We start from the raw sequence: 18,201 nt of genomic DNA on the forward strand, positions 1-18,201 counted from the left end.
ATGTAGTAAATTAATTGGTTACCATTCATTAAATGCTGTAGAAAGCACCACTGAACTGTAGAAGCAGCAGAGTTGTGCAAACGTGTGTGCCGGTCGGTGTGGCTAACTACTATCTGGAAAGTGTGACGGCCTAATGATCCAAGAGTTAATGGTTGGGTAAGCATTTTATTGAGTGAAATCTTGTTAATGTGGCGCTGGTAGTCTGTCTTACCGGTGTCCTACCTTACATGATTGACAAACTATTTCAACTTTCTCGATCTCCGACAAAAAACAAAACCTAAGAAAGAAAGGATTTGGTTGCCTGTTGAAGTCTTTGGGGGCCTGTATCAAAAGTGTCAAGGACTGAGGACCATTGCACTTTTTTGCACATTTTTTACCTGATCATTTTGTTATCCTAAGTTGGTACCCGTCTCTCTATACTGTTCCTGTGTAAACGGGTCTACTTTTTGAGCAACTTCTCTACACTGGACATCCTCTTCTGATCTGAGGGAGCCTCTGAACTTGACGGATGACGGAGACTTCTACCCAGATGTTGGTGCGAGGGTCGGAGAAACGAGATTCTGAACATGGCTATTCACATTTCAATCAGGTACTCAGGCTTTTACATTGGTTTCACTTGTGTTAAGAAGTTTTGACTGTATCAAAAGGAGATATCAAAGATGACATTTGGATTGTGTAGGAAGTTAACAGGGTCCTTTATAGAAGAAACATCGTTGCTTAGATAGATGCGGTTAATTGTGACTGGTTCAATGCTCAGCCACAGTAGGTTGTATGTACACTCCTTCGTCAGTTAGAATAGTGTTTAGATTTTAGATTTAGTTAAAACCCCGCTTGAACTGGTTGACAACATTCAGTCTATGACGTTAACTATTGGTCTATTTCAGTGACCAATTAACTAGGTTGTTCATTGTAGGTTTTGAGTGGTCAGCTTTATGACAGATTCTACAGTAGGTATGTTAACGACAATCAGTTGAGGAAATGATTTACAAATGATGTTGACCAATAGACATTGCTTTTTCAACAAATACTGCCACTGTGGTGTGCATGATTTGTATACATTTTTCATAAACAGTAATTTAGCTGCAGGTGTAGGTGTTTTAAATCCTTCAGGGTAGTAATTATTGATAATTGTGAAAAGTTTTTACAACTGGTTAACCCTTTTCCAGCTGAACATGGTGACGACACTCAGGCGGTTTACAAACACTCACAAAATTTGTTCAGCCGCAATGTTTGAATCTTGTTTCTCTAGTTATTTAGGCTGTTAAAGTGACAAAGACACTTGGTCATTAAAATTTTGACAGGTTCTAAAAAGAGTTGGCAAGTTTAAGATATGTAACCTGTAGAGAACGTCTCAACATGTACAACAGCGTAGTGTACAATGGATCAAACTAGGTGCTTATTAGCAGATTAGCAGTATTAGTGTAGACTTATTCAGTTAAACCTCGGAACAAACATAGTAATTTGTCACATGGCTAGGTATTTATAGGAAGCATAAACACTAGTCCAGTATTAGTGTAGAATTATTTAACAAATAACTAAATTAGTTATTTCTCAATTTGCTTGTTAGATTGATTTTGTTATGAATATTATGCCAAAAAGACACAGCAGGAATAGGTTATCTAAATAAGCCATCACTTTGTTACTTTAGTCATGCACTGTTTGCAGAATCACAGGTGTCTTTCTACATGGAAAGTACACCAAGTTATCAGCGATCTTATCGTCACTGATAAAACCTTAATTTCCCGACATCGACGTCACACTCATTTTTATGCAAAAACATTGTAGTGTATAATTGTTACAAAATCATTAGTACGCAGTGGTTGGTTTGCAGATTTACATAAAGTTAAGCAGTAGGAGTAGTTGTTGATCCTAGATGTTCAATACTTTATTGGGACTTCATCAGCAATTTGTAGTTCCGTAGGATTTGAAACTTTGTTGTACTTAGTATCTTATCGTCACTGATAAAACCTTAATTTTCTGACATCGACGTCGGACTCATTTTTATGCAAAAACATTGTAGTTTATGATTAGTACTAAATCATTAGTATGCAGTGGTTGGTTTGCAGATTTACATGAAGTTAATTAGTAGTAGTTGTTGATCCTAGATGTTCAATACTTTATTGGGACCTCATCAGCAATTTGTAGTTCCGTAGGATTTGAAACTTTGTTGTACTTAGGATCTTATCGTCACTGATAAATCCTCAATTTGTTTAGGTTATTTTTTTATTTAGAGTTTTTTTTCTTAGTCTAGTTATCCTCCATAAACCCAATTTCATCTACAATATCTCCTGTAACGATACTCTGCAATGAAGATGCAAATCTGATGTTTGTGTTTAACCTAATTTTTGACTTTGAAATTTGACTTCATTTGAACATGTAATCACACACACTGTTAAAATGTTGCGATGTTTTAACAAATCCAAAACAAATTTTACTATGTCTAATGCAAGTGAAACCAATACATTCCTGAGTATGCTGTTCTGTTTTTTTGTGCTTGTCACAAAAATTCACAAAATTTGTAAGTTCAGCCGCCATGTTGGAATCTTGTTTCTCTGATCAGCGCATCATCATCTGGGTTGAAGTCTTCGTTATTCTGATGGTACAGGACTCAATCGGTGACGGAGTGGAAGTGTCCTTTTACACTTTAACCAAAATTCAAACTTGAAACTTTACTCCAAGAACTTAGCGACGTGTTTGCCCGAACAGGGGGAGACGTCCGATGGTACACTTGATACAGATTCATCAAACATTTTAACGGGCAACAGAATCCTTTCCAACTTTTGTTTTGGACTTTGAAAAAAAAATTCTTAAGTTTTGTTTTTGGCTTCAGACTTTTAAAAAACAATCTTTTTAGTTTGTCAATCATGTAAGGCAGGACATTGGTAAAACAGACTATCAATGAAACATTAACTTGATTTAACTTAATAAAATGCTTTCCTTCCATTAATACTTAGATCATTTAGTCGCTTCACTTTCTCGATAGTAGTTGGCCACACCGATTGGCACACACGTTTGCGCAACTCTGCTGCTTCTACAGTTCAGTGGTGCTTAAAAAAATCAAAAAAATCCCTAAAAAAACGCCTTTTTTATATAGACTAAGTCAGCCAAAAAAATTTCTCGTGCCGTTGTACGGTTCGAAATTAACTCCGTAAAAAGTTTGGCCCTACCCCCCCTATTATTAAAATATTGATCAACCAAGTGCACCCCCTATAGGGGTGCAGAAGAGACTGTATCCCAAAGCAATGTACACCAACAATATAATCAACTAGAAATTTGCACATGACTCTTATACAAGGCGTCAAATTCAAATTACCATTAGATTATATAGCTAGGTACATCAAAATGGAATACAGCCCCTTATTAAAGGTATCGTCTTATAGCTTGTTGTGACTTTATATAACAATAAAATGGAGTCCCATTGTGGACTTAGTCATTTTTTGACCAAAAAACTAGCCATTGTTTGTACTTAGTAATTTTTGAGCAGAAACTCATAGTCAATGTTTGTACTTAGTCAATGTTTGTACTTAGTCATTTTTTGACAAAAACACTTGGTAATTATTGACTTTCGGTGTTCTATTGTGGACTTAGTCATTTTTTCGACCAAAATACTAGCCATTGTTTGTACTTAGTAATTTTTTTTAGCAGAAACTCATAGTCAATGTTTGTACTTAGTCTTTTTTTGGACTTAGTCATTTTTTGACAAAAACACTCAAAAACTTTCCAAGATTGATATTATAAAGTCACAGAACAAGCTATAAGATGCGACCTTTACAGAAGATACAACATTGGTAGTTACGCTAAATAGCAATATTGTGAATTGAATTACATGTTTATTGCGGGAATTTATGCATTGCCTTCAATTTTGGTAAGCATGCAAGTAAACATTCATCTAAATGTCCACTTGAAGTAAAAACTGTATTGAGTTAAACAATAAATAAAGAAATGCGTTATGAAAACGCTGCAAGTTTGAGATAACGTTTTTTGTGTCAAAATTTGTGCACTCTATATGCAGTATATGAATACCAATGTTGTACTTTCTTTATAAGTAAGAAATGCAACCTGTGAACCATAAAGGAGTCAAATTTAATTAGATTTGTTTGAAAAGAAAAAAAAAACGCTTTGATTCTGTAAATATTCTGAGTTCTTGTAAGATGAAGAAAAAGCACAAAATTTTTTTTGGCAAGTTTGCAAAACACAAATAGTTAATTTATGAAACTAGTTTTTTTGTTAGCCATGTGGACTCCTTTTGGATAAAACAGGTTACATTTCTTCCTTGGTTGATCATTTATATTTCTTAGCTATGGTTTTTATTTGCCAGCTGATATTTCTTCGCGAATATTTTGGGGGTTTAAGTTCAATTTTGAAACTATACACATTTTCAATACTTTTTAATTACCACAAGTATGAATTGAAAGCTGTATTTGATTTTACAAATACAATTTTTGAATTGTGGCACTTGACAAGTGCATTAAAAAAAAAAACACATTTTGAAATAATTTCAATGAAGTTTTCAAAAAGTAATTGTACATCAACTGGCATATTTCCAACCATCAATTTAAGCAACTATCAAAATGAATAGTAAGGAAGCAATAGGAGTGCAAAAAGCACCCACAAAAACAAAATTTGTTTTAATTGAAACATTAAGGAAACATAACATACAGTATAGTCATAATCAAGTTCTTGAGGTTGGGGTGGGTGGGGGTAATGTCTAACAGTATGGATGCACTAAGTGAGTGTTATTGTTTTCTTTCTCTGGAAGACATTTAAAGTTTGTTCAAATAAATTTTTGAAAATTCAAATAAACAATCTAGTTTGGTTTGCTTATTATTTTCTGATGATTCCTAATATTTGGACAACTTGTAACTTTGATGCCTTCTTGGTGTTGATGAACTAATTAAAAATAAATTTTAGAAAATAATTAAGGTTTGGATACTTTTGGTAATTATCAAACAACAGTCTCCTCACTTGGTGTGCCTCAATAAATGCATAAATAACAAACCAATGGAAGGTTTGGCTCAAATGGTCATTAAAGTTTAAAACAAATTATGAAAGAAAACCCCATATTCCGTTTATAAAATTGTGTGCTCTCAGATGCATGAGAAAGGCTTCATGCCTGAAGCCTTTCTCAGAGTAAATGTTTTGGGGTGAAACTATTTTTACCACTTTCCCTAAAACTACATTTTACTTTAAAGGGTGTTTTTCCAACAATATTTTTGTAACATCAACATGACCAGTGCTCTAACGTTTTCATGGTAATTAATTTTTGGAGTAACTACCAAGTAACAGATAAACTGTACTGCTATTAAATAGAATGCGTTATTATAAAGCTAATTTTTTTTTCAAAATCCTTGGGGGCTGACCTTAATGAAAGTTTTTAATAGAAATTTAACTGATTCTTCGGAGGCCCCACAAAAAAAAAAGTCATAAATAATGTGGGTCTTAAGAGAAAAAAAGTATGAGAGAAATTTTGGCAAATGTGTTGGTATAAATTATTCTGGCCCTACAGCTAGTAATAGAATATGATTTACAGATTGCCTTACAGAATGGTTGAGGCTGTGTACCTCAGTGACTGCTGTTGTGGCTGGAAAGGCTTCTAAGATGCAGGGAGAGGCAGCATACACTTGATGAAAGGGAAACATCAGATTCCACGAACTCTGAAAAAGAACAAAATTATATTTTGAGTATAGATGTAAATTAGTGTTCATACAAATGAGGGGATATAGGAAGTAAAAGGCATTGGGAAAATTACTTCAGGGGCCTTTAAATTGTTCGGGGGCTTTTAATTTTTCTCCACATATACATGACATGTACATAGCCCAGGTTGGACTCCCCTGATGCAGGCAACGCAACAGAGTCCAGGGTATAAAGGTCTCGTACCATTGCGAAAATATTACACCTAACTCAGGAAGCTGAACTTTTACTAATTATGTTCCTTGTAGTCGGAACTCTAAGACATGATTATTTAAAATTGTTGAATTTTCTCATTTAGTGTTAATATTTTTGGCTCACACTATCAATTTGGTACATGACAATCACATCGCCAGTGCAGGACTCCGACATATTTTCAGAAATTATTTCATCCATGGATATTCCTCTTTTGCATCAACACATGAATCACTTACCTGATTATATGAACATCCGGCAGTTATCATGTGAAAGTTGTTGAATTTTGATGTCGGTTTGCGATGTAAAATGTTGCAGAAAATCTGCTTTTTCACCACACACGTGAAGCTTAACACACCATGCCCGCACTCAGAAAAGAAAATGGCCGCGGGGGAGCAAAGGGTAGTCTGGTCCCCTGACCAAAGATTCCTTGACGTCTCTTGTCGATAGAGCCTAGTCGAAGTTTTTTGGGTCTGGGAAACAGACAAAGTAAAGGGGTACACAAACCTCGTTCACAGGGGTGATCGATCGGCATCCTTTTATTGGCCGAAATTTGAAAGAATCATAGGGGGTGAGGCCAGCACTTTTCTCAACTTTTGCCTATTTTTGGGGGTAGGCTTTTCTGAAGCCTTTTTTATTGAACAGATGCCAAGAATAACAATATTTGAAGCAATAACTAGGAAGTTGTGATTTTTTTATTTTTACTTAAAAGTTGGGGCAAAACTTAAAAAAACTATAAAGGGTAAGGTCCAGCATTTTTATCAAGTATAGCCTTATGATTTATTTTTTTCAGAAGCGAAAAATTCATAAAGCTACTATAGCGTTGTGATTTTTTTCGAGCGCAAAGTTCACAAGGCCTTATGATTTTTTAAGAGCAAAAAGTTTACAAGGCCTTGTGATTTTTTAAGAGCAAAAAGTTTACAAGGCCTTGTGATTTTTATCGAGCGCAAAGTTCACAAGGCCTTGTGATTTTTTAAGAGCAAAAAGTTTACAAGGCCTTGTGATTTTTTTCGAGCGCAAAGTTCACAAGCCCTTGTGATTTTTTAAGAGCGTAAAGTTTACAAGGCTATAGCCTTGTGATTTTTTTCGAGCGCAAAGTTCAAAAGGCCTTATGATTTTTTAAGAGCAAAAAGTTTACAAGGCTATAGCCTTGTGATTTTTTTCGAGCGCAAAGTTCACAAGGCCTTATGAATTTAAGAGCAAAAAGTTCACAAGGCTATAGCCTTGTGATTTTTTTCGAGCGCAAAGTTCAAAAGGCCATATGATTTTTTAAGAGCAAAATGTTTACAAGGCTATAGCCTTATGATTTTTTTCGAGCGCAAAGTCCACAAGGCCTTATAATTTCTTAAGAGCGAAAAGTTTACAAGGCTATAGCCTTGTGATTTTTTTCGAGTGCAAAGTTCAAAAGGCCTTATGATTTTTTAAGAGCGAAAAGTTTACAAGGCTATAGCCTTGTGATTTTTTTCGAGCGCAAAGTTTACAAGGCCTTATTTTTTAAGAGCAAAAAGTTTACAAGGCTATAGCCTTGTGATTTATTTCGAGCGCAAAGTTCACAAGGCCTTATGATTTTTTAAGAGCGAAAAGTTTACAAGGCTATAGCTTTGTGATTTTTTTTTCGAGCGCAAAGTTCACAAGGCCTTATGATTTTTTAAGAGCAAAAAGTTTACAAGGCTTTATTTACCCCTTGTGATTTTTTTCGAGCGCAAAGTTCACAAGGCCTTATGATTTTTTAAGAGCAAAAAGTTTACAAGGCTATAGCCTTGTGATTTTTTTTTCGAGCGCAAAGTTCACAAGGTCTTATGATTTTTTAAGAGCAAAAAGTTTACAAGGCTATAGCCTTGTGTTTTTTTAAGAGCGCAAAGTTCACAAGACCTTATGATTTTTTAAGAGCAAAAAGTTTACAAGGCTATAGCCTTGTGATTTTTTTCGAGCGCAAAGTTTAAAAGGCCTTATGATTTTTTAAGAGCAAAAAGTTCACAAGGCCTTATGATTTTTTAAGAGCAAAAGGTTTACAAGGCTATAGCCTTGTGATTTTTTTCGAGCGCAAAGTTCAAAAGGCCTTATGATTTGTTAAGAGCAAAAGGTTTACAAGGCTATAGCCTTGTGATTTTTTTCGAGCGCAAAGTTCACAAGACCTTATGATTTTTTAAGAGCAAAAAGTTTACAAGGCTATAGCCTTGTGATTTTTTTCGAGCGCAAAGTTTAAAAGGCCTTATGATTTTTTAAGAGCAAAATGTTTACAAGGCTATAGCCTTGTGATTTTTTTTCGAGCGCAAAGTTCACAAGGCCTTATGATTTTTTAAGAGCAAAAGGTTTACAAGGCTATAGCCTTGTGATTTTTTTCGAGCGCAAAGTTCAAAAGGCCTTATGATTTTTTAAGAGCGAGAAGTTTACAAGGCTATAGCCTTGTGATTTTTTTCGAGCGCAAAGTTCACAAGGCCTTATGATTTTTTAAGAGCGAGAAGTTTACAAGGCTATAGCCTTGTGATTTTTTTCGAGCGCAAAGTTCACAAGGCCTTATGATTTTTTAAGAGCAAAAGGTTTACAAGGCTACAGCCTTGTGATTTTTTCGAGCGCAAAGTTCACAAGGCCTTATGATTTTTTAAGAGCAAATAATTTACAAGGCCTTATGATTTTTTTTCAAGCGCAAAGTTCACAAGGCCTTGTGATTTTTTTCGAGCGGAAATTTCACCTTGTGATTTTTTTGAGAGAGAAAAGTATAGCCCTGTGAACTTTTCGCTCACATGTGCATCATTACCGTCGAGTAGACTGTATCCATTCTAGTGTCATATATAAGACAAACAAAGCATGACAACCTCAAACTTTTGTAGTTTTTAAAGTATTTTATTTGCCAAATGCCACTTTTTATAATGGAACAAATTGATTATAATAACAAAATAAATCCAACGAAATTTTCTTATAGGGTGTCTTTGTTTAGCTTCCCTGGGTCGACCCTGGTCTGCCCCGATACATTTGAATAGCTTTGACGGGGCTCACCCGGGTCAGCCCCCAGTGCCCTGCTTCTGGAGTGGGTAACTTAGGGGTGACCTGAGGTGCATGCCGTCACCACGAGAGGGCGAGTGTGATCGTTCGAATAGCTCTTGTCATGGGCTCAACCCGGGTGAGCACCGCGGGGTAGACCCATGGAAGCTAAACCTATTGACCTATTGAGCTCGGTTGACCTGGGTCATCTGTCCATTGACCTCAGTGACCTCTGAAGCTCCTGCCAGGGAAATGACACATGTTGTTCCAACCACTTAGAGACTGTCAACAGCTGTTTCTCCTTGCACCCTTGGCCAACCAGCTGCAGTGCTATGGGCATGCTCTGTGGTGACAAGAAGGCGGGGACTGATATCGCTGGAATGCCTGCAAAAGGAATAATTTTGATTAAAGTTCATCTTGTTTTGCTATCGTTTAAAGGCAGTGGACACTATTGGTAATTACTCAAAATAATTATCAGCATAAAACCTCACATGGTAACAAGTAATGGGGAGAGGTTGACAATATGAAACATTGTGAGAACCGGCTCCCTCTGAAGTGACGTAGTTTTCGAGACAGAAGTAATTTTCAACGAATTTTATTTTGAGACCTCCAGTTTAGGATTTGAGGACTTGAAATCAAGCATCTTAAAGCACACAACTTCGTGTGACAAGGGTGTTTTTTATTCTATTAATATCTTGCAACTTCGACCACCAACTGCGCTCAAATTTCACAGGTTTATTTTATGCATATGTTTAGACACACCAAGTGAGAAGACTGGTCTTTGACAATTACCAATAGTGTCCACTGCCTTTAAAGGCACTGGACACTATCAGTAATTACTCAAAATAATTGTTAGCATAAAGACCTACTTGGTAGCGAGTAACGGAGAGCTGTTGCTTATATAAAACATTGTGAGAAACAGCTCCCTCTGAAGTGATGTAGTTTTCGAGTATTTTACCACTATTTTCCACAAGTTTTTACATCACAAATACGCAAAGATGATTCGCATCAGTTGAAATGTGCTTAACTCCTGCGAAAGATTCCATGTGAAAACAGCCTTGTGGCATCAAAATTTGTATCGCATTCCCAGGAAGTATACTGTGCTTAAAGGGGACTCACCTGCTAAATTGGCCGACATGAACATTACGTCTTCTACTTCCTGTTGCTGCCGATTGTCCCGGGCTACAAAGTCTTTATGCGTCCTAGCATCGTTGACTGAGGAAGGTGTTAGTAAGATGTCTACTCCACTATGAAACACTCTCTGGAAATCATTCGCGATCAGACGTCGGACTCTCTGAGCCTGAAGGAAGTACTTCTCATAATTGCTGTCCAGACAGAATAATAATAATATTAACATTTATAAAAATACAAACTTAAAGTCAGTGGACACTATTGGTAATTGTCAACGACTAGCCTTCACAGTTGGTGCATCTCAACATATACATAAAATAACAAACCTGTAAAAATTTGAGCCCAATCGGTCATCGAACTTGTGAGATAATAATGAAAGACAAAAACACCCTTGTTACAGAAAGTTGTGTGTGTTTAGATGGTTGATTTCGAGACTTCAAGTTCTAAACTTGAGGTCTCGAAATCAAATTCATGGAAAATTACTTCTTTCTCGAAATCTATGGCACTTCAAAGGAAGCCGTTTCTCACAGTGTTTTATACCATCAACCTCTCCCCATTGCTCGTAATCAAGAAAGGTGTTATGATAATAATTATTTTTAGTAATTACCAATAGCAGAATAGTGTCCACTGCCTTTAAAAAGCGCACTTTCTATTGACCAATTACTCAAGTACAGGAACACACAAATTATATTGCAATAAGACACAAAGGAAACATTGAATAATTTTTGGCTGAACAAAGACAAAGTATTGACCACTTTGTGAATTCAAATTTCTTACTTCACAAAATGGCTGACTGTGTTAGTTCGCAAAAAACAAGAAAAAAAACCAACATTTTCGAGGCACTATTTGTGCGGTATATTATATTCTACCTTGAAAACACCTTTCTAACCATATGCATTTTATAACAAACAGTTCCAAGCGCTTTTTATTGACCAACTCAACCGAACCAATGAAATGTGTCCTTTTAAATTTGATTTTAAGTTGCATCCCCTTAAGGTGATCCACTAGCTGCCACTTCCCAGGTTGTATCGTAATTTGGGTGTGATCCCTGGCTACACGGCAGTTAACGGTTGTATGGCTTCTGACTGGCACCCCCGAACAAAGATACTGACAAAATAGGGACCACGCCATTATAGGGCTAGATAGCTTAGTTGGTAGAGCGCCGGCACGTTAATCCGGAGGTCGTTGGTTCGAATCCCACTCTAGTTAATTCTTTGTTCAACCCCAAAAATCATTTGAGAATTTCAATAAAAATGTTCTCACGCTTTAAGCAGGAAGTAGTACCCGGCGAGAATCCGCCCTCTGACGACATCGTTGAAACCTTCGTGTCTAGTCGCTGCATACATTAACTCAGTTGAATCACTATGATCATGTCTATGACCTACGGGGACAATATAATGGGAAGGTACATTTGTAGATGTTTATAGGATTTAATAATAATAATAATAATAATAATGAACGGCACTTATATAGCGCTTCACACAACAGTCCCGAAGCGCTTTACAAAAATTAATGAGTAAACAGGTAAGTTTTCAGCAGATGTTTGAAAATGTTCTCGTTTGGAGCAGTTCTGATGTTGTGCGGTAAGTTGTTCCAGAGTGAGGGTGAAGAATATGAGAGCGAGCGGTGGCCATAAGACATCGTGCGAGTGATGTATGGGACTAGTTGAGAGGTAGAGCTGGAGCGGAGGGTACGATGAGGCACATATGGATGAAGGAGATCTTGAAGATAACGAGGTGCGGATTGGTGAAGAGATTTGGTTGTCAGCAGGAGAAGTTTGAATTCTATGCGTTAGGAGACGGGTAACCAATGAAGTGAGCGAAGTACTGGGGTGATATGTTGTTGAGGTGATTTGAGGCATTGCATGGTGAGGTATCTATATATATTTGGTTTGCAGAAAACCATGTGTGTATCTACTTGCCAGTTAGAGTTGTTCTTAGAGAACTGTCTTTCTTAATTCAACAACCACGGAGTAGATTGTTCGAATGATCGGGAGACTTCTCAGTTCTGAAAAGAAGTGTCCTGCTTATTAACTATTACCTGGGCGGATGGTATAGAAAACTGGCGGGACTACAACTTTAGCTTACAGGATCGTACAACTGCACTACCGCGGAGTCAGTTCTTGAATTGGTCACAACATTTCGACTAGCTTGCTCTAGTCATCGTCAGGAGACCATAGATGTGTGGAAACAACTCCCGACACTAATTGGCAAGAAAAACTTGCTCAGCTAGAAGTACAGCAGCTTTTGACCGTATAAAGCATGTTGTGAATCAATTCACCTTGAACAAACCCTAGACAGTTTTGCTTTTCTTATTAGTGGAGAGCACGCCATGGTCATGTGGGGGTGTTTAAACGAGTGTTATAAACACGGCTAGAAGTGTTCAAACATAGGCGAGTTTGCTTGGTGCTTGTTTAAGCACATTACAATAAATACACCAGCAATCAATGTACAACTACTTGAGTCAAATCATACATGTAAGATCGTGACAAGAACTGAAAAATTACAAAAAACGTTCAATACATTTCAAACATGTTTGCGCAAAAAAAAGAAAAAGTGTATATGAATGGGAATAAAAGAGTGGTGACTTAGCCTGGAAAGTTTGTTTAAAACCTTGCGGGGCCCAATTTCATGGCTCTGCTTACCAAATTTGGCACACTCACCAATCTCCACTGACCTGCAAACACCCAATTTCTGTGCTAGCTGTGTAAGCGTAGAATGCCTAGTAACCAGGAAAAACGCAAGCGCACGAGCCAAAATTCCCCGCTAACCCGTGAGATACGCAGGCCGTAAGCACAGAAGTCCCTTGCTTCCGCAAGCGCCGATTTTGTGCTTATGGTAAGCAGAGCCATGAAATTGGGCCCAGCCGTCGATTTCACAAAACTCTTTCTAACTTAAGACTAATCTTAGGACTTAGGACGAGTCCCAACCCTGCACTGTAGCATGCTGACCTTAAGATTAATCCTAAGTTAAGACGAGTTACTCGTCCTAACTCCAGATAAGACGAGTCCCAACTCTTTGTGAAATCGACGGCAGGTCCTTTATCTTTATCGCACCACCATGATCCTGCCAGTTTCAAACATTCAAGACCTCGAACCACTCTTGTATTCCCTAATTAAAAACTTAACAAAGGTTTACTCACCATACTCAATTCCATCATACAATGTATCTGGCCATGTTGGATGCCACTTCGAGAGGGCCTATCACTGAATAGCAAGCTGTTGAATACTGAACATTAGGCACAGAGACTTCAGACACCTTCCCTCCAGCCTTCTCAAATAGATCCACACCCCTGGACCAAGCTTGGAGAACGCAGTCATCAAGACCGGGGAAATGAAACTCCTGGAAAAAATAATAATGACAATAATAATAGTAAAGCCAGAGTAGATGTCAAATTTGCATCGGGGATAACATAAATTATCACACAAGCTCGAGTGGAATACAGAAACATACAGTGCTTTTGCGTCCCATATCCAACGAGGCCGCAGGCTTCATTGGTGATGGGGCAAAGACGAAGTACTCAAATGGTGCATTCGTTACACTTCCCTGGGTCTACCCCGCGATGCTCACTCGGGTGGGTCCCTGACAAGAGCTAAACAAACGATCACACTCTCGCCCTCTCGTGGTGACGGCATGCACCTCAGGTCACCCCCAAGTGACCCACTCCACAAGCAGGGCACTGGGGGAAGACCCGGGTGAGCCCCGTCAAAGCTATTCTAATGTACCGAGAAGACCGAGGTCGACCCAGGGAAGCTAAACGAACGCACCCAAAGTTTTAGAGTACATGTGTGCAAACCAAAGTTTTAGAGTACATGTATGCAAAATTTCAGCCTCTCAAAACACATGACCCAACTTTTAATCCTCTTATGTAATCAATGTTTAAACAGCCAATAAAGGATAATCTCAAATATACAGATACTACAGTTTTCTAACAGCTGCAGTCCATCCAGGAAACATAACAAATATAACGAGTCTCTTACCTCACGTTAAGGGAGCGTCTCAAAAGTCGGAACGGTAGGAACGTTCTTTTTTGGATCGCAAGAGTATCCCCGCCGCTTTTGTCCGTTCCACAGGACCGGTCTTTTGGAACGCTCCGCGTATACTTTGTCATGATGTTGCGATCCTGCGGGCATATGCCCGCAGGAACGTTCTTTTGCGCTAGGAACGTGCCCGACTTTTGAGACGCTCCCTAACCATGGTAAAAATGGGTTTTTCTCCAGAACACTACAAGCCAAATTTCTGAAAAACGTGGGGTCAAACAAGCCCGCGCGACAAAGGAATCGTGACGTCAGTGGCGGCTATTTTGTGTGGAAATGCAAAAGCTTGAGGGTCATTATACATGTAATTGATAAGCCATTTTTGACTTTCAGCTGACAAAGCCGAGTGGCCTGGTGCATTTTTGACTCGAGTTATTTATTACTAAATGCAAATTTTGAGAGTAAAATGGTTATTTACCAGTATCTGCGATGTCTATTTGGCCATAAAAAGGTAATAGTTAACAAATTGAGACCATCCTTTATTGGCTCTTTAATTTGCACCAGGGATAAAAAATACCAATGTTTGCTCTAGCTGCCTCTAGCTACCGGGCAATCTCGGTGGTCTAGTTAGTAAGACACTGCTCTAGGATTGCAAAGAATGTGGGTTTGAATCCAACCCGAGTAATAATGCCCGCGTGGTTTTTTTCACAGGACTTTGGCAAGTACTGATAGCTAACACACATCAGTGTATATGGGTACAAATCAAAATTCATAAATACATCAGACAGTTTCGTTATTCCTATTGGTGGAGAGCGCGTCACGTGGGTGTGTATAAACCTTTGTTTGTGATCAGTAAAGAGTGTTGAAACATGGGCGTGACACGCGAGCTTGAACCTACATGTATGCTTATAAGACAGTTTCTTCATTCCTATCGGTGGAGAGCATTGGCCGAGACAGTTATGCCACATCACGCGATACGCGCTACGTGCCTGCATTCCCTTATGAGGAGTTGTTTACCCAAGGGCCTTACCATTTCAAAGCTGGAAGGGTGTTGTGTTGAAAGAAATCATTGAACAATTCAAATTTTTGCATTTCTTTTACTTTTTGACGAAATAGTTTTGATGTTTTTTGACAATTGTATATGAATGGGAATCAATGTGTGGTGAAGTGGTTTTCAACACGTGGTTTAAACCTGCCGGGCCTGGTTCTTGATAATTTAGCTCGACTTTGTCTCGGTAAAATTATCAAGAACCAGGCCTCCTTGGGTTTAAACCACTAGTTGAAAACCTCTTCACCAATTGATTCCCTTATTAATACTAACCCTCTTGCTAAGATTTTGTTAAATAGAGAGACAGCTCAGTTGGTGAACACAGTTTTCTAGGGCTGAAGGATTTCTCAAAAATTAAATTACCTTAGGGATGCCGATGTGTAGTCCGTCCAGTGATATTTCTTCATCAAGTTCAAACGGCTCAAATGTGTCGGTGACTGTTGTCGAGTCTAGGGGATCATGGCCAGCAATAGCACCTGTTCAAACAGATTTAAAACAAAAGAGTTGAATGATCATCATTTTCCATTAAAGGTGGGGTCATGTTTTTGCCATGGTTTAAATTATAAAGAAAGACACATTGTGATTTGTGTTACAAAAATTACTCAACTCCTTAAATGGTAAAAGTACAAAAATATGTATTTTCATGTGATTGATTCCATACCTAATACTGTAGCCACATCATCAACAGACTTGCCAAATATTCCAGGTGCGTCCAGAGAATTGACTAGAGGGATTAGGCCATGCCTGGAGCAGAGTCAATAAGTAGGTTTAAAACCAAAGACTCCACTGTACGATGCTGGGTGGCGGACTGATCCCCCTGTATCAGAACCAAGAGCTCTGTGTGAAAGGAAAGAGAAAGTTTTTATGATTTTGGAAAAGCTTTTTGTGCTTCCATCAGTCAAGGATATAGTAGAAAAATAGCTGCCTTTTAGGAGCAAAACCTGTTAGAGGAGAGAAGGCTTTGTAATCATAATTAGTATAAAAATCACTATGGCAATACTGACAACCATAGAGTTATATATAAGAACTAGAGGGCGCACTGGCCTATATACGCGCAGGCAGCCATTTTCTAAGTTGACAAAACTGGCATCCCACAGCGTGTGTTTGTGCGGCCCTTTTGTAAGTTCAACAAAACAGCATCGCGTAGCGTTCAATAAACACAAACTCAAACGTGTGTTTCATATTCAATGCGCGTACATAATGGCGCGCGCGTGTCTCCTTGTGGTCCCGTCGCCTTTGTGCAAGAAGCATCACCCGTGCGCCCTCTAGTTCTTATATATAACTCTTCGACTGACAACCCATCTTTAAGATGAACCTTAGTGCTTTGTGAAATCAAGCCCAACACACTTATTCTGAAAGAGTAGGGGTTAACCTCCGTGTTTCTGGTTCACATATCAAGCACCTATGTTTACAGGTTTCCTCAGGCTTGCAAGCTACAGTGAAAGAGTAGGGGTTAACCCCAGTGTTTCTGGTTCACATATCAAGCACCTATGATAACAGGTTTCCTCAGGCTTCCATATCTGACTATGTCAGGTTATCCACTAAATGTTCCTGTACTCAAATATTGGTACCTCGTTCCTTTAACTAAAGTGCTCTGGTCTGCCGCTCTATTAACCTACCGCAACCACGCTGTAAAATGCTATGCAAACGCTGCAGAATATAAGTCTAGGTGGGAACGCACTGTAGAATTACTCAAAGGCCAGTCACAGTAAATTTCCACGTGACAGCTGAAGGAAAAGTCCAATGGGAACATGGCTTTAATGTACTGTGAGTCTAATACTTTGCTTGAGCTTTCCGCATCAAGAAAACGACACCAAACATCGAAAGAAGAAAAAGCAGATAAAAAAGAGTACCCTACCTTTTCTGATATCCCAAGTTCTCGCCGGCACCGTCTTGCTCAGCCTCTCCGCTAATCTCTTCTCATCCTCTTTCTTCTGTCTCCGTCTCGCTGACTCCGCCTCCTCCTTTATCCTCGCATCTTCCTCCTCCTCCTGATGGTCCTTATCGCCCTCCTCCTCAACTATCTCCCCCTTAGCTCTCTTACGCCGCTTCACTTTATCCAATCAGGCCTTCAGGGCCGCTTTGCATTTCGCTTTGAGCTGTTCACTCATGGTTCTCTGATCAAGTGTCTGAAAAAAGAATCGATCGCACAAACGATATACCAACTGTATTCTTGAAAAACATCTGTATCAATGTGCATTTGGAACTTTATAGCTTGATTAAAAAAAAAAAAGGCCAACTGGGTCAATTTCATAAAGGTTTAGGACTATTCCTAACTTAGGACTACATGTATAGTCCTAGAAGATATTACAAACTGACGAGTAACTCGTCCTAACTCGAGATAAGACAAGTCTCAACTCTTTGTGAAATCCACCCTTGGTCTTACGAACTTCATTAGAGCGTAGCTTGAGTTGTGGACATCCTATGACTAAAAATAAAACAGTTTTGAAACGAGCAGAGTGTCCTCTTGAAATTAACTCAGAAATGGATACTTTCATCACCGTGTGATGGGTTTTCCCCTGATTGCACCACATGATCGCATCACATTTATTCCATGAGGGGAGGCTTGTGTAAAACTCTCTGAGAGTTGTAGTTGTGAAAAGAACTGGGGTGCGTTCCACTCGTGCAAACGTTGCCAAGAGTTGCGCACGTTCACAAACAATTTCAAGTGGAACAAGTTGTGTGCTGCCACCGTTGGCGAACGTTGGCAACTTTAGGCGAACATACTTCTGAGGTGTTGGCGAGTGGTTTTAAAATGGCCGACAAGCATACAGTATTATTTCTTTGTCACAAACAAAATAACATTGTATTTTCGGTGATTTATAATGAAGATTTAAAGTAACAAAGTTAATTAGTTGAAGAAATGATGTAGAAAGGAGGACTACATACAGCAAAAACTAAGTTTAAAAAAATACTACGTACGGTGCGCGCCATCTTCATTTCAGGGCCCTGCCATATTGACATCGCGTAATGCGCACCAATCGTTCCAAAGATAAAAAACGTTTGTGCGAATAGTTGCGAGTCGTTTGCGCAAGTGTAACGCACCCCTGGTGGTTGACAAGTGTTGAGTTGATCACCATAGGTTCTTCTCAGATAGAAGAACCAACTCTTTACACAAAAAGAGATTTACACATGGTGCTACCGCAAAACTAACCTTGGTACTGGACACGATTGGTAATTG

General features: G+C 38.6%; 1 pseudogene; it reads right to left on the reverse strand.

Moving 5' to 3' along the window:
- Positions 1-8,739: 8,739 nt before the first annotated feature.
- On the reverse strand, positions 8,740-18,154 carry LOC139947357 (glutamyl-tRNA(Gln) amidotransferase subunit A, mitochondrial-like; annotated as a pseudogene).
- Between the last annotated feature and the right edge of the window lie 47 nt (positions 18,155-18,201).

The sequence above is a fragment of the Asterias amurensis genome, chromosome 14, assembly GCF_032118995.1.
Source record: "Asterias amurensis chromosome 14, ASM3211899v1".
Lineage (NCBI taxonomy): Eukaryota > Metazoa > Echinodermata > Asteroidea > Forcipulatida > Asteriidae > Asterias > Asterias amurensis.